Consider the following 24,319-nt stretch of genomic DNA (forward strand, 5'->3'; position numbering starts at 1 on the left):
CCCTAACCCTAACCCTAACCCTAACCCTAACCCTAACCCTAACCCTAACCCTAACCCTAACCCTAACCCTAACCCTAACCCTAACCCTAACCCCTAACCCTAACCCTAACCCTAACCCTAACCCTAACCCTAACCCTAACCCTAACCCTAACCCTAACCCTAACCCAAACCCTAACCCTAACCCTAACCCTAACCCTAACCCTAACCCTAACCCTAACCCTAACCCTAACCCTAACCCTAACCCTAACCCTAACCCTAACCCTAACCCTAACCCTAACCCTAACCCTAACCCTAACCCTAACCCTAACCCTAACCCTAACCCTAACCCTAACCCTAACCCTAACCCTAACCCTAACCCTAACCCTAACCCTAACCCTAACCCTAACCCTAACCCTAACCCTAACCCTAACCCGTACCCCTAACCCTAACCCTGGTACCCCGACCCTAACCCGGTACCCCGACCCTAACCCGGTACCCCGACCCTAACCCTAACCCGGTACCCCCGACCCTAACCTGGTACCCCGACCCTAACCCTAACCCGGTACCCCGACCCTAACCCTAACCCTAACCCGGTACCCCGACCCTAACCCTAACCCGGTACCCCGACCCTAACCCGGTACCCCGACCCTAACCTACCCGTACCCCGACCCTAACCCTAACCCGGTACCCCGACCCTAACCCGGTACCCCGACCCTAACCCGGTACCCCAACCCTAACCCGGTACCCCAACCCTAACCCGGTACCCCAACCCTGAAGTACTCCTGAAGAACAGTAGTACTCTTGAAAAATGAATACTCCTGAAAAACAAGTACTTCCAAAAAAACAAGTACTCCGGAAAAACAAGTACTTCTGAAAGAATGAGTACTCCTGAAAAAATGTTACTCTGGAAAAAATAGTACTCCTGAAAAAATGTTACTCTGGAAAAAATAGTACTCCTGAAGAAATGTTACTCTGGAAATAATAGTACTCCTGAAATAATGGTACTCTTGGGGAAAAGATACTCCTGAAAAAATGATACTCTGGGGAAAAAGGTACTTCTGAAAACCCTAGTACTTAGGGTTAGGGTTGGGGTTAGGGTTAGGGCTTGGGGTTAGGGTTAGGGTTGGGGTTAGGGTTAGGGTTAGGGTAGGGGATTGGGGATGAGGTTAGGGTTAGGGTTAGGGCAGGGAAAAGGGGATGGGGATGGCAACAGCTGGGGGAGGACTAATTAGGGTTAGGTCAGGGAAAGGGGGATGGGGGTGGCAACAGCTGGGGGAGGACTAATTAGGGTTAGGTCAGGGAAAAGGGGATGGGGGTGGAAACAGCTGGGGGAGGGCTAATTAGGGTTAGGTCAGGGAAAAGGGGATGGGGATGGCGCTAATTATTAGGGGGTGGGTCCAAATCCTGGCTAAATCAACCCTAGTTGTTAAAATTAATCGGTAAAACTAACCCTGATCCAAGATGGCGGCCCCCACGCGGTCACGTGATGGTTTTCTAAGATGGCGGCGTCCATACTGTCACGTGGTTTCCGGCAACAACATGGCGGCGCGCAGAGGTAACTTCCGGCAACAACATGGCCGCGCCCAGAGGTTACTTCCGGCAACAACATGGCCGCGCCCAGGGCTGGCTTCCGGTAACAACAAGATGGCGGCGCCCTGGAGAGCACGTGGTACGGAAACAATATGGCGGCCCCCATGGGAATGACGTCATTTCCGGTAAAAATGGCGGCGGCCGGGACCGGATTTTTTTTCTGGGTTTGGGGGGGTTTTTGGGGGTTGCCGAGGGTCCAGGTCGTTGCGGGATGCTATTCCGGTTCGCCTGCGGCTGGTGGCGTGGCGGGGGGCGGCTTCTGGGGCGCGGGGTGGGGGTCGGGGTTTCGATCGGGCAGTGGGAGGGACGGCTATGCCTGGGTGGGGGTCCTTCAGGGGGTGTGTCGCTCTCGTGACGTCACGCGGTGGGGTGCTGTGTATGCAGTGCGGCGTTGTGGACGGCAGGGGGCGCTGTAACGGGGCGCTGTAGTTGCACTACGCCGGGTGGGACAGCAGGGGGCGCTGTTGCTTGAGCGATGGGGTGGACAACGGGGGGTGGGTGCCTGGGTACTGGGGGACGGCAGCTAGGGGTGGGTGCTTGCCGATGGGGGTGGCAGCAGCTGGGTGAGTGCTTGGGGATGGTGTGCAGGGGCGGGGGTGCAGCTAGGGGGTGGGGGGGGACAATTGCCGGGTGGGTGCTTGGGCACGGGGGGAGGTGGCAGCTGGGTAGGGGGGACTAAGTAGGGGGTGGGACTGCCTCGGGGTGGGTGTTTGGGTACTGGGGGTGGTGTCTGGGGATAGCTGTGTCAGGCTTGATTGGTGACAGCTGGGGGTACTAATTAATTAGGAGTGGGTGTGGTTTCCTATATACTATATAAAAAGAAGAAAAACTATATGTCTGGTGCAGCAGTAGAAAATTTCAGGCTCCCGGGGAGTAAATGCTTTGTTTTATAATTTTGTTTTTTTGCTTTACTCCCAGGGAGCCTGAAAGTTTCTACTGCTGCTTTTTTTAAACTAAAGCTAGAAAGGAAAACAAAGTTAGAAATAAAGTTAGAAACAAAGTTAGAAACAGAGAGAGAAAAAAGAGAGAGAGAGGGAGAGAAGAAAGAGAAGAGACAGAAAAAAGAAAGAGAGAGAAAAATAGAAAGAGAGAAAGAGAGAAAAGAAAAATGGAGACAAGAGAGAGCAAAGACAAAGAGAAAAGAAAGAAGATAGAGAAAAAGAAAGGAGAGAAGAGAGAAAGAGAAAAAGACAAAAAGACAGAGACAAAAAGACAGAGACAGAAGAAAAGACAGAAAAAAAGAAGACAGAGAGACAGAGGAGAAGAAAACACAGAGAGAGAAACAAAGACAGAGACAGAAAAGAAAAGGAGGGTGGAAAAACTGAAGAACAGGAGTTAGAAAGGAAAAAAAAAAGTGGTTAGGATTAGAGTTAAGCAAAAACTCAGGGTAGAGTGAAAAAGGAAAAGACTAAGAGCAAAAAAAGACAAACCAAGGAAAAGGAGAACACAGACAGAAAAAGAAGCAGGAAGAGCACAGGTGAAAGTTACAAAGGAAAAGAAATAGAGGTGAAAAGTAGAGAGAGAAAAAAAACAGTTACAGAAGCAAGACAGAATCAGAAAGAGTGAGAAACAGACACAAAGGGTGGGAGACAGATGGAAGTGAAGTTAAAAATAGAGAAGGAAAGTAAGGAGCAAAAGGAAGAAAGACAGAGGAAAGAAATTACAAAACCACACCAAAAAGACAGGAGCCGTGGGGGGAGGGGGGGTTTAGGGAAGGACAGGGGGTATCTTTATTGGGGTGATTCAACTTTATTACATGAAATCAGCAACAGACATAGAAACAGTGTATACAAATGCAAGCGCAGATACAATCCATACACACAACAATAAAATCTTATTCACATGCAATACAAAGCAATACAAAGCAATACAAAGCAATACAAAGCAATACAAAGCAATACAAAGCAATACAAAGCAATACAAAGCAATACAAAGCAATACAAAGCAATACAAAGCAATACAAAGCAATACAAAGCAATACAAAGCAATACAAAGCAATACAAAGCAATACAAAGCAATACAAAGCAATACAAAGCAATACAAAGCAATACAAAGCAATACAAAGCAATACAAAGCAATACAAAGCAATACAAAGCAATACAAAGCAATACAAAGCAATACAAAGCAATACAAAGCAATACAAAGCGACTGATAACCTTTTGCTATTTACATTACATGTTAATTTATGCTTACATGAAACCCAAAACAACAAAACCACAGAAAAAACAAAACAAACACTCACCTACCACAGACACTCCCTTCAAACAGCACACAAACCCACCAGCCCTCGCACCAAAACTACTAAATTAAACCCCAAAAATCATAGGTCCTCGGGAAAGTGGTTCCCAGGAGGCCCCAAAAAATCCTCCTGCCTGACCAAAACCCCGGTCCCTGGCCGTTCCGTGCCCAAACTTTGGCGATGAACGTCGCCTCGCGGACCGACCGGGACCGAGGAAAAAAAAACCCAGCCGGGGGGAAAAAAAAAAAAACCCCCCCGGCTGGGGATTTTTTATTCTAAATTTAAAAATGAGTTGAAAAACCTGAAAAGCAAACAGCATACAAGGTTACAGCCCTACAGCCCTTCAACACACGCACAAAACCCACACTGACTCTCGCCTCAACCGCTCTGCTAACCCTCACCGCACATCCACACCGCTCCTCGGGAACGTGGTTCCCAGGAGCCTCCAAAAAAATCCGCCTGCCTGACCAAAACCCCGGTCCCTGGCCGTTCCGTGCCCAAACTTTGGCGATGAACGTCGCCTCGCAGACCGACCGGGACCGAGGAAAAAAAAACCCAGCCGGGGGGAAAAAAAAAAAACCCCCCGGCTGGGGATTTTTTATTCTAAATTTAAAAATTAGTTGAAAAACCTGAAAAGCAAACAGCATACAAGGTTACAACCCTACAGCCCTTCAACACGCACACAAACCCACACTGACTCTCACCTCAACCGCTCTGCTAACCCTCACCACACATTCACGCCGCTCCTCGGGAACGTGGTTCCCGGGAGCCTCCAAAAAATCCTCCTGCCTGACGAAAACCCCGGTCCCTGGCCGTTCCCGTGCCCAAACTTTGGCGATGAACGTCGCCTCGCGGACCGACCGGGACCGAGGAAAAAAAAACCCAGCCGGGGGGAAAAAAAAAAAACCCCCCGGCTGGGGATTTTTTATTCTAAATTTAAAAATGAGTTGAAAAACCTGAAAAGCAAAAGTCACACACACAAGGTTAAATCCACTCACCCTGTGCTCACACACAGAGAGACAAGCAGACACAGACAAACACAGCCATATGCTCTCACACATGCTCACACACTCTTCCCACTTACACGCTCGCTGCAGCCCTTACCTGCGACGCTGAAGAACGTGCTTCGACACATTTTTCCTGCCCCCCCCCCCCCCCCCCCCCCCCCCCCCCCCCCCCCCCCCCCCCCCCCCCCCCCCCCCCCCCCCCCCCCCCCCCCCCCCCCCCCCCCCCCCCCCCCCCCCCCCCCCCCCCCCCCCCCCCCCCCCCCCCCCCCCCCCCCCCCCCCCCCCCCCCCCCCCCCCCCCCCCCCCCCCCCCCCCCCCCCCCCCCCCCCCCCCCCCCCCCCCCCCCCCCCCCCCCCCCCCCCCCCCCCCCCCCCCCCCCCCCCCCCCCCCCCCCCCCCCCCCCCCCCCCCCCCCCCCCCCCCCCCCCCCCCCCCCCCCCCCCCCCCCCCCCCCCCCCCCCCCCCCCCCCCCCCCCCCCCCCCCCCCCCCCCCCCCCCCCCCACCCCCCCCCCCCCCCCCCCCCCCCCCCCCCCCCCCCCCCCCCCCCCCCCCCCCCCCCCCCCCCCTCCCCCCCCCCCCCCCCCCCCCCCCCCCCCCCCCCCCCCCCCCCCCCCCCCCCCCCCCCCCCCCCCCCCCCCCCCCCCCCCCCCCCCCCCCCCCCCCCCCCCCCCCCCCCCCCCCCCCCCCCCCCCCCCCCCCCCCCCCCCCCCCCCCCCCCCCCCCCCCCCCCCCCCCCCCCCCCCCCCCCCCCCCCCCCCCCCCCCCCCCCCCCCCCCCCCCCCCCACCCCCCCCCCCCCCCCCCCCCCCCCCCCCCCCCCCCCCCCCCCCCCCCCCCCCCCCCCCCCCCCCCCCCCCCCCCCCCCCCCCCCCCCCCCCCCCCCCCCCCCCACCCCCCCCCCCCCCCCCCCCCCCCCCCCCCCCCCCCCCCCCCCCCCCCCCCCCCCCCCCCCCCCCCCCCCCCCCCCCCCCCCCCCCCCCCCCCCCCCCCCCCCCCCCCCCCCCCCCCCCCCCCTCCCCCCCCCCCCCCCCCCCCCCCCCCCCCCCCCCCCCCCCCCCCCCCCCCCCCCCCCCCCCCCCCCCCCCCCCCCCCCCCCCCCCCCCCCCCCCCCCCCCCCCCCCCCCCCTCCCTGACATCAAATGGTAGATTAGGGAAATCGGTAGCCTCAGGGACCTGTGAGACAACAAAAAGTGGTCAACAAGTGCCAATCTGACAGCCAGGAATTGTCCCCGCTCTGAACCAGTAAGTCTTCTACCCAAAATCCCACAAAACACAGATCAACAGGAAAATTTCTATAACTGTTCCACCTAACTGTGACTAGCTGGCAGGGCAGGGCAGCTCCGACCATAAGTGGTACAACATAGGTACACGCAATATAAGCCAATGCATACAGTGCAAGTACAGACAATATAAGGCAATGCACTTACATACATTTTAAGCACATACAGTATAAGCCAACACAGGTACATGCAACGTAACTACATACAGTATAAGCCAACATAGGTACATACAGTATAAGCCAACATAGGTACATACAGTATAAGTACATACAGTATAAGCCAACATAGGTACATACAGTATAAGCCAACATAGGTACATACAGTATAAGTACATACAGTATAAGCCAACACAGGTACATACAGTATAAGCCAACACAGGTACATGCAACATAACTACATACAGTATAAGCCAACACAAGTACATACAATATAAGCCAACACAAGTACATACAACATAAGCACATACAATATAAGCCAACACAGGTACACGCAATATAGGTAGATAGATACAATATAAAACAGGACTTAAGATAACTCTGCAAGATGAATTCCTGAGACCTATACCCTTTCTCAAGATGGAACCTATAGAACTACTGCAGTCACGTGAGGAGGGTATAAGACACCGCTCTACAAGTCCAAGAAAATGTCATGGAGAAAAAAGGCACTACCAAAGCTGGTAGTGACAAGGAAGACTGATGAGAACATCTGTAATCCTACCTGGCTCAAAGAGTAAAAATGTAAACAGGGCAGAATAAGGAAGATCCAGAAAGGAACATGAGTCGAATATAGGCAATATGGCACAGAACAGTGCCGACAAAGCGTCGAGATGTAAGAAAGGCCTTATGACGTGAAAGACAACGGACACAGACTACGTAACACAGACACGGACAACCTAACGGACGCAGATGACCTAACACAAAGACAAGTGGGAACTTTCCCCTTAGGGATCTGAGACTGCAAACGCAAGGTGAGCCACAGGCTGATGATGCCAAAGGAAAGGAAGCCCTATGATGATGGCACGTGATGATGAAATGTAGCTCGCAAAAAGAAGTTAGTGTCAAAGCAGTTAGGAAGACGCTCGAGACGCTCGGCAAGCCTAGAGAAGGAAGCGGATGGCTGGATGACCGTGGCGATAGCTCCGTACCCGAAGGCGAGCCCCTCGGGGGAAAGAGCCGTGACTATGCTGACTCGAGGAAGGCTGACGACGCAAAGTTCACGAGAACGTGGAGATGGGTCGGAACTGCCCTGCCCGGCAAAGGCTCTGGTGAGGCTGAGGACAAACCCTCTCTCTTTAATTCCAGAGAGCCCGGCCCGCTACAGACCTCTCCGCTAAGCTGACATGAAACTGCCCCCTGTGATAGTAAAGGCTTTTCCCATTCTCCCAACCCCTGGCCCCGACACTTAGCTTTTGGAAGACGAGCGGACAACATGCATCCTCGGTCGGACGTGGACGTTGAGATGTTCTCAATGTGTGTGCTTCGGTGCTGCCTCTTCCAAGCTGTGGCTACGAGCCTCCTCAGGGTACCTAAGACGCAACAGAAAACGTGACTATTGCCCTCAAAACCAGTAATCCCCTGGACTCCTCCACACCCCTGCCCCAGCTCACCTCAAAACTTGATTTGACTCCGGAGGCTGCCCAGAAGATACCTGCAAAAAGAAAATGTACCCGCTTAGCGTGCTGCTGCATAACGCTCCCCTATGAGTCAGCCTGCCTAAACACCGACTCACCTGCCCTCCTCTGTTCCTTGGTCATGCTTAGGGCAGCGACAGCACCTGCAAAGAAACAAAGCAAAAAAGCATGCTGAGATACTGTGAAAACACAACCTCCCTACTGGGACAAGTATGCCACACCGATACCTTAAGCTTGCACCCACCTGGCATGAGCATGCTCGGCCAGGATAGATCACAAGTGGACCACCTAAAATAACAAAAAAAAAAAAAAAAAAAAAAAAAAAAAAGAGGAGAGTTAGAGCTGCACCAGAAACTGAGACCTCAGCAATAAAACTGCTTGTGCACGCTACGCAATGCTCACCTTGCCCACTGGCCTGGACTGCAGCTCTCTGCCTTGACTTCCTAAAAGGAAAGGCAACAGAGCTGTGACAGCCATCATTTATGCTTCCTCTACCAAGGAAAACAGTGACTGACCTGCTTGGGGGAATCCCCTCACCCGGGATGGGGGGCTCTGCCCTGGATTTTATCCTTCTGCATCTGAAAGAGAGTTAGGACAAAAGTCAAAGGGCTGCAGGATAACTTATGGGCTCCAGTCATCTCGTGCCCATCTACAAATCCCATCTAGGGTCCAACTACACCCCACATTACCAATTACAAGCCCCCGAGATGCCTCCGATTGCGCCAGGCTATGGGGCGGGGCAGGGCAGAGCAGCTCCAGCACAAATCTGTGCAGACACCCGTGACAGGACGTGACAAACAACGGGGACAAAACACACACAGAAACCTCTAGGCAAGGAAAATGGCTGCAAGGACTGAGAGGATGCAAAATGAGATGACCAAGGTGAGACTGATGGTGAGCTGATCAGGCTCAGAGATCCCTGGGAAAAGAAGATGCTAAACTCAATGATTCGGTCCAAGAACTGCAAAGATGAATGCCCAGGAGCCCTAGAGTCACAATGCTCCACCTGAGCTCACATTCTCACAAGTCCTAATCAGCCATAATGGAACCTTACAGGGTGCAGTTGTCCAGACAGCTGACAACAAGACCCGAAAAGACATCTGACGGGATGCTTCTAAAAAGAGATGCAATTCTGATGCCTGTCTGGGCTCCCGGGTCAAGAGTTCCGTGGCACGGGTGCCAGGGCAAAGAACGCTGAGATCACGGATGCTAGGAAAGGTTTCTGAGAGGCCCCTCAGACGGCTAAGATCACAGACATGACATATCCACATAACACACAACACACAAAAGACAAGTGACACGAGACACACCGGGACTGCTCTGCCCTGCTGCCCGGCTCAGCACCGTAACCAAAACTGAGACTTTGCTTTTATGAAGCCTAAGGGGCCACATCTTGCCTACCCTCATCTCCAGAGCCAATTCAAACCCCCCACCCTGGGAGTCTGACCTAGCACCCCACTTTCATCCCCTCTGTGGTTCATAGCCCTCTACTTATCTCTCAGACATCTGGTGATGCTGGTCCGTATCGGGTGCGAAGGAAGGCCGCCTCACCGGCTGGGGAGTTCCTGCTGCCACCGGGCTGTTGTCTCTCAGACAGCTAGATTAAAGAAAACCAAACATCGGTGCCTGATCTTGGCACCGCATCGGCCAAAACCCTCAAGCCTGCTACTCACCGTTCTCCTAACAATGGCCGATCTCCTGGAGTCACACGCGTCAGCCATGCTCAGACACCGATGCCAGCATCACAGAGTACACCTGCATGAAGAGGACAGGAGATGATGTGGGATTGCTGAAAACTGAGTGGACCCTCGCTCCTCATCCCTACTTGCCCGACTCACCGCAATTCCTCGGCGGTTCCCGACAGCTACCCGGAAGACAGGGCTGACGAGGGCAGCGAAACCGGTCCGTCTTCTGGTGGGGGATGGCAGCTTGATGTGCTCAGAGTGGCTTGACTAAGACACAAAAACCAGAATGGAGACTTAGACTTGCCCCAGGAACTGAGACCTCAGCAACAATGAAGGCTACTGGCCACTGCTCACCTTGCCTTCTTGAACTTGACTGCTGAGATCCAGCTATGCTTCCTAAAAATAAAGACAAAGAACAGACCTGTAACAGGGTCACACTTGCCACACACCCTGCACAGACAAATGGTGACTGACCTGATTTCGGGAACCCCCTCACACACGATAGGGTGCGCAGCCATGGATGCGATGCACCTGCACCTGAAAGAAAGTAAGAACATAGGTCAAACACCAGCAGTATAACTCAAAAGCTGCAAAAACCTTCTATCAACCTAGGAATATCATCTAGAGTCCAACTACACCCAACATTACAAATTCCAAGTCCCCGGGATTGGTCCTATTCCACCAGGCTAGGCAACAGGGCAGAGCAGCTCCGCTACCAATGTGTGCGGACACCCGTGACACAGGACAGACGGGACAGGACAAACAATGGGCACAACACACGGACAGAAATCTCTTGGCAAGGAAAATGGCTGCAAGGACTGAGAGACTGCAAAAGGAGATGACCGAGCTGACAGCAATGGTGAGCTGATGAGGCTCAGAGAACCCTGGAAGAAGAAGATGCAAACTGAATTCTTTCTTCCAAGAACAGCACAGATGGATGCCTAAGAATCCTACAGTCAGAATCCTCTACCTAACCTCATATAATCACAAGTCCTAATCCACCACAATGGATCCAGGTGGGGCACAGCTGTCCGCACAGCTCAGAACAAGACCTAAAAAGACATCAGATGGGATGCTTCCAAAGAGGGAAGAGAGTCTGATGCCTGTCTGAGCTCCCAGATCAGAAGTTCTATGGCCTGCGTGCCAGACCAGGGAATGCAGAGATCACAGATGCAAAGAATGACGCCAGGGTTTCTGACAGGACCCTCAAAGGGCTAAGGTACAAGACATGAGATACACAAACAACACACGAGGCACAACAGAAAAGTGACCCGAGACACACCGGGACTGCTCTGCCGTGCACACCTCAGCACCGTGATCAAAAGTGAGTTGGCTTTTATGGGGCCTAAGGGGCCACTTCATGAACACCCCCCACCTCCAAAGCGGACTCAAAAATCCCTCCCGGTAATTCCCAAACCGGCACCCTGCTTTCATCCCCTCTGCGGGTCACATCCCTCTACTTATCTGAGACATCGGGGTATGCTGGTCCCTGTCAGGTGCAATGAAAAGCCACCTCGTTGGCTGGGAAGGTCCTGCTGGCACCGGGCTGGTGTCTCTCAGACATGTATTAAAGAAAACAAAACGTCACTGCCTGACCGTGGCACCCCATTGCCCAAAACCCCACCGGTCTGCTACTCACCGTGCTCCTAGGAATGCCCGGCGGCTCAGGCTACGCGCTTCGCGCACGCTCAGAGACCGAGGCCATAGTCACAGGGGACACCTGGATTAAGAGAGAATAAGGTGATTTGGCACAGCTGAAACCTGAGCGAACCCTCGCTCCTCCTCCCTACTTCCACCGCTCACCAAAACATCTCGGCAGTTGCCGAAGGCCACGCAGATAGCGCCATTAAATAGAGGAGTTCAGGGCTTCATCGCCGGGTCCCGTAACACATGCGCAGGACTCGCATCTGCGGGAAACCCGGTGCATCGGCCGGATGGCGACAGGGGCTTGGCATGCTCCGAGTAGATTGCCTAAAGCACACCAATGAGAATGGAAACTTAGAACTGCATCAACAATTGAGAGCTGAACAATAACAACTACTTCTCTCTACTGCTCACCTTGACTGCTGGTATCCAGATTGACTTCCTAAAAAGAAAAACAAAGAACAGAGCTGTAACAGAGTCATCGGAACACTTCCGCTGCAGAGACAAATGATGCCTCACCTGCTTGTGGGAATCCCCTCACCCTGGATGGGGCCCTCAGGCACTGATTTAATCCATCTGAATCTGAAAAAAGTTAGGACAAGAGTCAAACTGCTGCAGGATAACTGATGAGCTCCAGACATCCTGTGTCCATCTACAAATCCCATCTAGGATCAAACTACACCCCACATTACACATCCCAAGCCCTCAGGACTTGTCCTATCGCACCAGGCTATGCAACAGGGCAGAGCAGCTCCGGCCCAAATGTGTGCTGACACCCGTGACACGGCACAGACAGGACGTGACAAACAAAGGGTACAACCCACAGACAAAAATCTCTTGGCAAGGAAAATGGCTGCAAGGACTGAGAAAATGCAAAAGGAGATGACTGACTTGAAACTGAAGGTCAGCTGCTGATACTCAGAGAACCCTGGAAGAAGAAGCAGCTAACTCAATGATTTATTGCAAGAACAGCAAAGAGGGATGCCTAGAAATCTTATGGTCAGAATCCTCTACCTAACCTCATATTATTACAAGTCCTAATCCACCACAATGGATCCAGGTGGGGCATAGCTGTCCATACAGCTCAGAACAAGACCTAAAAAGAGACCACATGGAATGCTTCCAAAGAGAGAAGAGAGTCTGATGCCTGTCTGAGCTCCCCAGTCAGAAGTTCTATGGCCTGCGCGCCAGCCCAAGGAATGCACAGATCACAGACGCTACCAATGATGCCAAGGCTTCTGACAGGCCTGCCTAAAGTAAAAGACATGGCATACAAAAACAACACATAATGCACAACAGACAAGTGACCCGAGACACACCGAGACTGCTCTGCCCTGCGCACTTCGGCACTGTGACCAAATGTGAGACTTGGCTTTCATGGGGCCAAAGAAGCCGTTTAATGAACGCCCCACACCTCCAAACTGGACTCAAAAACCCCTCCCGGTAATTCCCAAACCAGCACCCCACTGTCATCCCCTCCCCAGGTCGCAGCCCTCTACTTATCTCTCAGACATCAGGGGATGCTGGTCCCTGTCAGGTGCAAAGAAAGGCCACCTCGTCAGCGGGGAAGGTCCTGCTGGCACCGCGCTGGTGTCTCTCAGACACCTATAATTAAGAGAACCAAACATCAGTGCCTGATCTTAGCACCGCATGGGCGAAGAACTATGTGGGCCAGATACCTGCCAGGCAGCTACTTGCCCTCTCCTGAGTGTGCCTGGCTCCTTCAGGCTCCAGCTTCATCCCAATTCCCAGGCTGTGGCCTTCATTAGTGGTGGCACCTGGCTTAGAGAAAGGCAAAGTTAAACGGCATTGCTGTGAGTGCAGTGGAGGACCTTGTATGCTGTAAGACATGGGAACGCCTATGTTAGGCTTCTGAGAAGCCTTGTGTGGGGGGGCCCTCAAATAAACACCCTTTCTCACCCTGCTGCCTGCAAACCCCCTCCCAAGAACTCCTAAACTGGATACCTGCTCTCTCTCCCTCTCCCAGTCACAATCCTCAACTCACCTGAGGCCTCAATCTCAAACATCATCCTTGACACTGGGCAGATCCCTCTTGTGACACGATGAATCTCCTGAAAAATCATTATACCTAAGAGCTGAGCACTACCAACTACTTCTCTCCGCTGCTCACCTTGGCTGTTGGTATCCAGATTGACTTCCTAAAAAGAAAGACAAAACACAGAGCTGTAACAGAGTCACCATACACACTTCTGCTGCAGAGACAAATGGGGCCTTACCTCCTTGGGGGAATCCCCTCACCTGGGATGGGGCCCTCTGGCACAGATTTAAGCCATCTGAACCTGAAAAAAAAAAATTAGGACAAGAGTCAAAAAGTTGCATGATAACTGAAGAGCTCCAGAGATCCTATGCCCATCTACAGATTCCATCTAGAGTCCAGGTACACCCCACATTACACATACCAAGTCTCCAAGACTTCTACTATCGTACCAGGCCATGCGGCAGGGCAGAGCAGCCCCATCCCAAAAGTGTGCAGACACCCGTGACACAGGACAGACCAGACGTGACAAACAAAGGACACAAGACACAGACAGAAATCTCTTAGCAAGGAAAACAGCTGCAAGGACTGAGAGAATGCAAAACAAGATGATGGAGCTGAAACCGATGGTGAGCTGATGAGGCTCAGAGAACCCTGGAGGAAGAGGATGCTAAACTGAATTCTTTCTTCCAAGAACTGCAAAGATGGATGCCTAGGAATCCTACAATCAGAAGCCTCTACCTAACTTCGTATTATTACAAAGTCCTAATCCACCATAATGGATCCTGGTGGGGCATAGCTGTCCATACAGCTGAGAACAAGACCTGACAAGACAACTGACTGGATGCTTCCAAACAGAGAACTTTTGACTGGGGAGCTCAGACAGGCATCAGAATTGCATCTATGGCCTGGGTGCCAGGCCAAGGAATGCAGAGATGACAGATGCTACCAATGATGCCAGGGTTTCTGACAGGACCCTCAAAGGGCTAAGGAAAAAGACATGAGATACACAAGCAACACATAATGCACAATAGACAAGTGACACGATACACACCGGGACTGCTCTGCCCTCCTGCACACCTCAGCACTGTGATCAAAAGTGAGACTTGGCTTTTACGGGGCCCAAGGGGCCACTTCATGGACACCCCCAGCTCCAAGGGGACTCCAAAACCCCTCCCGGTAATTCCCAAACCAGCACTCTGCTTTCATCCCCCCTGTGGGTCATGGCCCTCTACTTATCTCTCAGACATCAGGGGATGCTGGTCTCAGGTGCAAAGAAAGGCCACCTCGTCAGCTGGGAAGGTCCTGCTGTGACCGCGCTGGTGTCTCTCAGACAGCTGTATTATAGAGAAAACTAAACATCAGTGCCTGATCTTGGCACCACATCACCCAAAACCCCACCAGTGTGCTACTCACAGTGCTCCTAAGAAGGCCCGGCACCTCCTACTCCTAACCCTGACCCTCGGCCAGGGATGCAAGGCATCTGCACCTGAAAGAAAGTTAGAACATATGTCAAACACCTCCAGGACAACTCGCAAGCTGCAAACACCTTATGCCAACCTAGGAATAGCATCTACAGCCCAAGTACACCCCACATTACAAATTCCAACTTCCCAGGCTTGTCCTACTGCAGCATGCCACGCGGCAGGGCAGAACAGCTCCGGCACAAATATGTGCAGACACCTGTGACACAGAACGTGACAAACAGGGGGACGTGAAACACGACACATCATGCTTGTGGTGAGGGGATTGAGGGGGGAAGGCAAAAGGGACCCCAAAGACACACTAGGGAACGCGGCACACCGGACAACGTGACACAGACCGGAGCTGTTCTGCACTGCCCGCCTAAAAGCTGCCATCAAAAGTAAAGCCTCTCCCTTTAGCTATCCTAAGAGGCCCTTGCAGAAGATTGCTTTTCCATCTGGTAATTTTTAAATCTGGCCTAAGAACTCCCAACCTGCTACTCTCTCATCATCCCATCTCCAAGCTATAGCCCCCAACTTATCTTTTGTTTGATTGGTGATGTGGATCCACATTGCACCTGAAATGAGTCTGCCTTGGACGGGCCTCGTGGTGGCCTGTTAGCTTCTGGGTCAGCTACAATGAAAAAAACCAAAACCAAAGTATGAGTCCAGAGTTATGTGGGCCAAATCCCACCAAGGCAGCTACTTGCCCTCTCCTGAGTGTGCCTGGCGCCTTCAGGCTCCGGCTTCACCCTGATTACAAGGCTGTGGCCTTTATTAGGAGTGGCACCTGGGTTAGAGAAAGGCAAAATTGAATAGCATTCCTATGAGCGCAGTAGATAACCTTGTGTGCTGTAGGACATGGGAATACCTCTGCTAGGCTTCTGAGAAGCCTTAGGGGGGGTCCTCAAATAAACATCCTTTTCCACCCTGCTACCTTCAAACTCCCCCCACCCACAATAATTCCTAACTGTATACCTGCTCACCCTCCCTCTCCTAATCACAACCCTCAACTCACCTGAAGCCTCTGTCTCAAACATCATCCTTGACACTGGGCAGATCCCTCTTGTGACATGACGAATCTGCTGAAAAAAGCATGGTACTTGACACAACCGGGAATCTCTGGAAGCTGCACTCCTTCTAAAAAAAAATACAAAACAAAACCATACCTAAACCAGAAATTACAAATGCACTTTACCACCCCTAAACACAAAACCCAAAATCGTGAACCTAAATGCGCCTTCTATTCCACGCTGTTTACTTCACAGAATCTTCAAAGCTTCAGTTCTTTAGATGCCCAGAAACACCCGCTGAAAAGAAGCTGAGATAAGCTGAAAGAGCCTCTTCACTGAAATGAGAGGAGAGCTCTTACCCCAGCACATCCCAGAGAGGGAATGAAGCCCCTCAGCCAAGGCTGGGGTTAATATACCCCTGATTGTGCCCGCCTCTCGTTCCCATGGCACCTGGGAAAAGGGAGGGGGCGACTCCCACCGGGTATAAAAGCCCTCAGAGCAGCTGCCGCTGTTTCGCCCCTCAGACTTGAATTGAAGGGGAGTGAAGGGCTTGTTATAGAAAAAAACTCTTCAGAAAAATAACAGCGCTTTCTTTTTTACAACAACTACTTGGAGCACAAGTGAGGAAAACTGGTAAGAAATAAAACTTTCTGTTTAGGCAGCATAACTAGATAAATTGGGTAATTGGCTGTTAACTTACGTAACTATTCCTTAGTAACTACGTAACTAGTGGCTACCAAGTAGTACTTCCCATGTGATTAAACTGGGTGGAGAAGAATACTAATGATATGAATAGTCTAAGTCTCCTTGGGACCTCCAATTTTGGCCATCTACCTTATAAGTAAAAATAAGAAAGATAAAAGCCTCCCAGGCAGTGTTAGGGTTAAGTGCATGCCAGGCTCATCCTTCTCTGAGATACTTGGTCCTACAGCACAGAAAGAAGTGCCCTGAAATGTAGTTTTAAACCCTTAAAATGCTGAAAAAGGCAGAGCTTCCTTCAAGTGACCTCCTTAAAAAGAGGAAATGGGGCAGTTATCTCTACTGAAGGTAATGCAATAACAAATACCTAGTTTCTGCTATTTAATTTGCTCTCCTTAAGTATTGGGAAAAGAGGGCTTTCCACACTTTAAAATCTCTCCAGTGATGAAAAGAGAAGGATTTTTCCCTCAGTTCAAACCCTTAGGATGGAGGGATAGCTGGGCTTCTCCCTCAATTTGGGCCTCAGGACAACAAAAAGGGGGTGGCTACCCTTACTTCAAACCCATAAGAAACATTGTCAAGATTTTCCCCTTTTTTTTAAACTGCCAAATAATAGAGAATGGGGACTCACTGTCAATTAACGCCCCTAACAGCATAGAAAAGGCAGGGATTCTTTCAACTGAGACCATTACAATTGCAGGGGAATCCAAGTCCCTACCAGTTTGAACACAAAAAGTAATGGAAAAGGAAGCTTTTCCCCTTTTCCCAAAACCCTTTTTCTCCTAATAACCCTTCTCCTTTCTGGGAGTGCTCTGGAGGGTCTGGGGCTTTGGAGAGGGACTGACACAGTAAAAGGGGACAGTTGCAAGCCCTCTCGTGGAACCCCACATGCTGCCTGGTCTGCTCAGATGCTGCCCCTTGGCAAAAGGGCTCTTCCCTTGGCGTTTTCCCAAAGTGATGCTCTGTGCCCGGGTGGGTCCGGCTGCTCCCTAGTCCGTGCTGGATGCTCTGACCATAGTTCATGGAGGGACACTTGGGATACCCCTGTTAGCCCCTCTGGCCGAGCAGCTCCCTGTGCACCTGTGCCCGGGTAACCCTCTGAAAGCAGCTGGTCACACGGGGCGCTGCTAGACCTTGGACTGGGGGTGGAGGTGAAGAAAGGTCCTGTGAGGAGCTCCTTCCCCTACACAGCCCTTCTTCTGCCCCTTAAACCATGGGGTGCCAGACTTTCCTTTCGAAGGAAATTAACAGCCTTTCCTCTCTGTGTGCCCATGGCTGAAACTGCGATTCGGCCTCCAAAACTGCAGAGAACAATTTCTCACAGCCCGCAGCTGCCGACACCGAGAATTCTCGCTGCCCTTGCAGTGCCACGTGCCTCTGACGTGGACACGCAGCAGGTGTGAGTTTGGTTTTACAGGGAAGACGCCGGCACAGGATTTCTCCAGGAGCAAAGATGCCCCCACCGAGAACTCGGGCTGCCCTGGCAGTGGCAAGCACCTCCTAGTGCAAACTGGCATCAGGAAACTCAGGGGGTGAGTTTTTCTGTGCAGAAATTCTCCCGGACCAAACCTGAGAGCATCTAACCCTAACCACAACAACTTAACTGGGTCTAAAACTTACAACCTTTGGACTGGCAGGGTGGGACCCGACCCACTGTGCCACCGCTGGCCCCTTTCTAAAGCATTCCACTGCAGTCCTAAAACTCTGCCTTTTGAGAGGGTGTTTCCTCTGACCCTGACCATAATCTTGAAAATATGCTAAAGAATCATAGAATGGGTTGGAAAAAGCCCCAACAATACCCTGAAAAGTCCCTTCCAAAATCTTCTAAATACCTTTAAAAGTCCTAGACAAAAAAACTCAAAAAGACGTGCTCGTCTCCGAATTCCACCTCTTGCTGTCTAGCCCACAGACGTCACCCCTACCTTTTTGCAGTGGGTCTGTTGGTCTCTGAGGGTTCTGTCATTGACCTGGTGTGTGAAGGCTGCTGTCTGGTCTCGCTGTTAGGGTTGCTGTGTTGTGCTGCTGCTCTTGGGGGAAAAGGCTGTTTTTAGGGGGGCTGGTTAGGCTGAGGTTAGGGCTGTCTCGGTCTGACCGCCTGGACCGTGGCCGCTCCGCCGGCCGTGCCGGGGGAGGGAGGGGGGGGGGGTCCTGCCGTGCGCACCGTGGTCACCGCACGGAGCGGGGTCCCGTCTGTTCTCACTCTGCTCGGCTCCCTCCGCTGCAGCCGGCGTCAGTCCCGGCTTTGTCTCTGCCGGATCGGCCGCCGTGAGCCACGCGGGAGCCATGCACGCTCCAGCTCGGTCTGCACCGGAACGGCCCCTCCGCCGATCCCGGCTGCAGATCCCGCCTCTGGAGGACCGAAACCTGAGCTGTGCCCAGCTCCCCCGTCCCGCCCTGAGCTCCGTTCCCTTGGTAACCACAGCTCCGGCTGCTCAGGGGAACTTTCTAAAGGAATCACCTTCTCGAAACACTACAAGTTCAGTTAAAAGAAAGCCCTCTCCTGCTTCTTCCTAAAAGTACGGGAAGAAAGCTATAGAGGATAAAAATCAAAAAAGAATGGGATAAAGGAATTGGTCTATTTCCATTAAAAGAAGCTCCCATAGGAGGGGGCGGACCAGGTAAGCAACACTCAGCCCCCCATGTTCCTTGCTGCGATTTCTGGAGCCATTTGGGACCCTAAAACCAGACTGACTTTACGGTGGTGGCAGCTTGGGTCAGCGAGGCATCCTGCGCAATGCAGAATTTTAGCAGGCTGATGGCCACGAAGGGCCCCCGGGGCCCTGAACGTGAACACCAGCCCTTTTCTAAGGTAAGCCTGACTCAGCAGCCCAGGTTCCTGATGGGAGATAGCAGGAGACACGTGCCGAGGCAAAAGCAGCTGGAGTTTTCACTGGTGCCAGCTTGGGTCTGGGAGGCACATTTGGCAATGCAGAAATATCAGCAGGCAGCCAGCCACTCCAGGCGAGGCCTCCTGAACACCAATGCCAGCCCTTTCCCAGAAGAAGAAAACTCAGCACCCCAGGTTCCTGATGGGAGATTGCTGGACACATTTGGGGACCCTCAAACCAGCCTGACTCTGCCGTGCTGGCAGCTTGGGTCTGGGAGGCATCCTGCGCAATGCAGAATTTCAGCAGGCAGATGGCCGGCCCCTCTTGGCCAGAGGCTCCTGAACACTAGTGCTGACGCTTTCCCCAGGTAAGCAAAACTCAGCCCCCCAGATTCCTTGTTGCAGATTGCTTGAGTCGGCTGAGGTGGCAGCTTGGGTCTGGGAGGCATCCTCTAACCCAGTAAGAACCAAAAAAAACCCCAACCCTTTCTTCTAAAAAATATTCAAATATATAGATCCTTATGTTTTCATATTTACATTCACAATATGCATTATAAATATAAATGTATATTGCTTACTTATACATTTATCTTTATCAATGTCAATTTATAAATAAATTTTTATTCTATATCTACTCCAAGCACTTATTTATCTATTTTATACCTATTTTTACATATTGATTATATATTCCCCTGTCAAGATTTTTACTTCTGTAACACTTATGTTTTATTTTAAATAACATCTGCCTCTACTTAAATAAAAGCCAAAAAAATTCCTTTCCTTTGGAATATATTTACATAGCTTTATATTTTTATTCCTATTTATAATTTATAGTGCCCTATAATGTTATTTATATTCTATATTACAAATCTGCATTTTACTTACTTATGTTTATATTTAAATTTATATTCATAGTTTAGCAATTTCTCTTTATATAATTATTATATATTTCTAACTTACGATTCACATTTTTATAAGACTTATAGTATTTAAAATAAAACTCCTGCCTCTATAAAAACAGAGGACATCCCTTGAGTTAAACAATAGTTAAAATTCTATTCACATCTACCTTTAAAATTTTTATTTATTATATTTATAGATATATATTAGAGAGAATACCTTTTATTATAATAATAGATGTATTATTTTTATATTATGTATTTCTTTTACTTATATTTATTCATATTAGATATTTATAGATATTGGTATATAAATTATATATTTGTATATCTGGATTTCTACTTTTATATTATTTCTATTTATATTATGTATTTAAAAAAACAGCCTACAACCTAAAAAAACCGAAAAAAATCTCCAATTTATTTTAACCTTTTTATATTTACATTCTATGTTTATATATCTTTCTTAATATATATAAATTATACTCCACTCTATATATAATGTTACAATTATATACCATATATTATACTTTTATGTATGTATCTGTTATCTATGTCTACCACTCTAATTTCATATTTATTTTTAAATTTATATTTATTTCTATTTTCATGTGTATGTTAGACCATGTAAGTTCATTAACCCGACACATCAGAACCACAACAATACCGTACCTTTGTCAGCACCTGTACGCAGCCCGCGCTCATCCCATTGCAGCACATCAAAACAAAACCTATTTCTATTACTAAAGGAACAAACATCCCACAACATTGAACCCTAATAAAAACTCAAATAAACCTAACTGTAAATAAATTTTAAATCCCACTATAAGCAGCCCAAAGCCTCCACACATTCTCATCATAAACTTCCTCCTAAACCAATATCTCAAACACCCACAAACTCAAATACACCTTGAAAATGACACAACTACTAATAAAAACAAACACCCATTAAAAATTAAATCGAACCAACTCACTAGACTCAAAACTGTACAACTGACCCAAAACAGTACTAACAAAAAAAAGCTCTACGTTTATGCACAAATAATAACCGATAATCTGGAAAAGTTATTTGAAAAAATTTTACAAATTAACTAAAAGCATAAAAATAAAAAAAAATCTAAACTATTAAAATACTACAAAATATCACTAACTAAATTTAAAAAATATTGCCTATAAAAACCCACCATATAAATGCCCCTCTCCCCAACAATAAAACTAAAAACACCTAACGAACCAGAAAGAAATCGGAACTTAGGAACACTAAAACCATAGCGTTCAAGAAGTCACACCACATCCCTTATCATACACCAACTACAAACAACATAAAACAATACAGTGAATTCTTAAAAACCACCTTAAAACCACTACATTGAAAAACATTTCAAAAATGAAAAACTGCATTTAACAAAAGCCATCTAATAAATTCACACCCAAAACTCCAGCAGCCCAGCTGGCCCTACCAAAGCTGTATGTTTATACATAAATTAAACAAAACCAAAATGCCAGTAATACCTATCAGAAGTCTATGAAAGAAACCTCTTGAAATTAATCCTAGCTCAAATACAAACCAACCCATCCAGAAAGTCAGCTTCACCCAAAAAACAACTTACACAGAGTTAATAATACCAAGAAATAAAACAACACACCATATACCACCAATGAATATAATAGTGTAGGAAAAAAAATACTCCACTTTTTTTTTTTTTTTTTATTTAAACTAACTTATTTTATTAGCTAGAACAGAAGCTTTTGCCAAGACTGTAACAACAACTTCTTTTTCTTCTTCTCCTTCTGAAATATCCCTTCTCACTCCCAAATTCCTCACAACTTCTGAGTTTAAATCCAAGCCAAAAGCAAAATTCGTGCACTTGTGCGTTCGATGCTCCTGCCAGATTCTCTGTTTCCCTCCACATCTTCTTACACTTTCAGTCTTCAGGCTGTCCTGCCGTGATGAGTTTGTCGGAAGAATGGGTAAAGAGAGGATTTCCCTGCCTCCCCCCCAGAGCTGGTTTCCTCAGCCATTTCACTCAATCCCAAACCGGCAATGATGCACGCTCACCTGAAGCAGGGGAATAAATCTCTAAATGTCACTAAATACATAAAATGTACACAAAAATACATAAATGTCACTAAATACATAAAAGCGCATCCCCATTGTTCCAACACTCGGCAGCCCATGCGGCCAAGGTCAGAACTCTCTGCCCCCCGAGGACACGGCAACCAGCAGGGCCCTTTGTCCCTCTCTCCAGCACGGACCTATGAAGCCAGAGAGGAGTTTACAGAGACCGGGAGGCAGCGGGACGGGGCGGGCGCCCGGCCCGACCTTCCAAAGCTGGCGGCAGCGAAGGCGGGGAGCGCCACGGCCCCGCTCCGCCGCCTGCCCGCCGCCCCGGGGCCGCCCCGCCGGGCTTGTCCGGCCCGCGGTCGCTCCCAGCGCCTGGAGCGGGGCGGGCGCGGGCTCGGGAGCTGCCGCCCTGTTCCGACGCCGCTCGCCCGCCCCCGCCCGCTGCCCCGGCCCGCGGAGCGCTGCGACCGCACCTCCGCCGCCCACCGAAACCGGCCCCGCCCGGCCGCCCCCGCCGCGGCCGTTCTCCTCGGCCATCGCATCCCTTTGCATGACCGAATGTCCTTCACCCGCCCCCCCCATTTACAGACCCTGGGCCGACCGCCGCTGGCTCCAGCGCCCTTCCCTCGCTCGGCAGCCGCGTCCTTGCCCCGCCCCCGGCACTCAGCGGCGAGGGGCAGGGCGCTGGCTCGGGGGGGTGCGATCCCGCTCTGTGGCCACAGGGGGAGGAGATTTATGGGGGCGTGCGATTTCCCCGCCCATTTCGCCGCCATCTTGAGAAGGTCAAAGAACGCCCGCGACATTTGCGACGCGCCCCTCCCAAAATGGCGGCCGAGGAGGACCCTCGGAAGAAATAGGGTTTTACCCAGATGCCTCTCAGCAACCCGCCTAAATATGTTCGCCCAGGGCGCCGCTGACCACATAGGCCGTGTCTTATACACTTAAAATGCCACATAAAAATCCATCGGGGCCGCCGTGGCGTCGGTGTTTCATGCAGGCAGCCGATTCGACCGACGCTGGCCCTCGACTTCCCCGCCCTTCTCGCTGCCATGTTAAGAAGGTCAAGGAAAAGTCCGTGACATCCGCGACTCGCCACTCCCAAGATGGCGGCCTCGCGGCTGCCGGTAGCGACAGAGCTGCAGTACCGCGCTCTGCCCACAAGGCGGCAGCACTGCCGCCCGCCCCAGCCGGGGGCGCAGCGCGCCTCGGGGCTGCGGGCAGGCAAGGTGGCAAAAAAGAACAGGGGCGACCCCCGCCAAAAACTGCTCTGAAATAAATGCCAAAAACCTGCCTCTTACCCCACCAGAATCAAACAAGGCCCCTTGCTTTAAAGCCATGTTTAAATAAATTTTTTATTTCCATTTTTCGTATTTATATTCACATGCATAGCTATAGTGGACATTGATGTAGCATGTAATTTATATAACATTATTCTATTTCTATTATTTATATTTACTTATGTTTTGTGCTTTTATAAATATCTTTCCACATTGATTGTATATTTCTATGTCTAAAATTACATTTCTATCATGCTTTCACTATTTAAAATACAAATCCCATCCTAACTAAATAAATACAAAAAAGCTCTATTCTTTTAAACTACATTGAAATATTTTTATATTTATAGCGCTCATGACTACACTCACATTTATATTTGCAGTTTATACTTAAGTATTATATTAATCATTATGTATAACATGTATCCTATTCAAATAAGAGATAAATTATTTTCCTAATTATGTACCATATCTACTGCTACAACTTCTTTTTCCTTACATTTTTAATTTTTATATTAACCTTCAGCTATTTATGATCTATTTCTATTCTTAGATTTCTACCTTTATATTATTTGTATTTATAATGTTTATACTAAAACACCTGCTTTTGCCAAATAAAAAAAAAATCCCCTTTATTTTAAACTACTTAAAAAAACCTAGAGTATATCCATCTGGTATAACATATAACAAATGATAGATATGATAGATGTAAAATTGATATAAATATTGTAGTGTATTATAGGAAATAAATAAAAATCAATATGATCCATAACACAAGTAATACTGTATAAATGTTATATTTATGTTATTTTATATTTCAAATAATTTAACATTTCTTTATATATTTGCATATACTTGACAAACATTTCTATATTTATACTTGGGTTGCGATTTTTTTCTGGGTGTTTTCTGGGTCTTTTCTTGCCCTTCTTCGAATTTTTTTCTGGGTTATTTCTTGTCCATCTTGGGGGTTTTTTCTGGGTTTTTTTCTTGCCCATCTTGGGTGATTTTCTGGGGTTTTTCTACG

General features: G+C 49.8%; 1 long non-coding RNA gene across 1 annotated transcript; it reads right to left on the reverse strand.

Annotated features, from left to right (window-relative positions):
* Window positions 1-21,721: 21,721 nt before the first annotated feature.
* On the reverse strand, window positions 21,722-22,727 carry LOC132083382 (uncharacterized). Its single transcript, XR_009419923.1, has 2 exons — window positions 22,606-22,727; window positions 21,722-22,009 (listed from the first exon to the last, which is right to left on the reverse strand). It is a non-coding gene; the product is annotated as an uncharacterized LOC132083382 (long non-coding RNA).
* Window positions 22,728-24,319: the final 1,592 nt, after the last annotated feature.

This window comes from Ammospiza nelsoni, chromosome 23 (genome assembly GCF_027579445.1).
Source record: "Ammospiza nelsoni isolate bAmmNel1 chromosome 23, bAmmNel1.pri, whole genome shotgun sequence".
NCBI classification, from domain to species: domain Eukaryota; kingdom Metazoa; phylum Chordata; class Aves; order Passeriformes; family Passerellidae; genus Ammospiza; species Ammospiza nelsoni.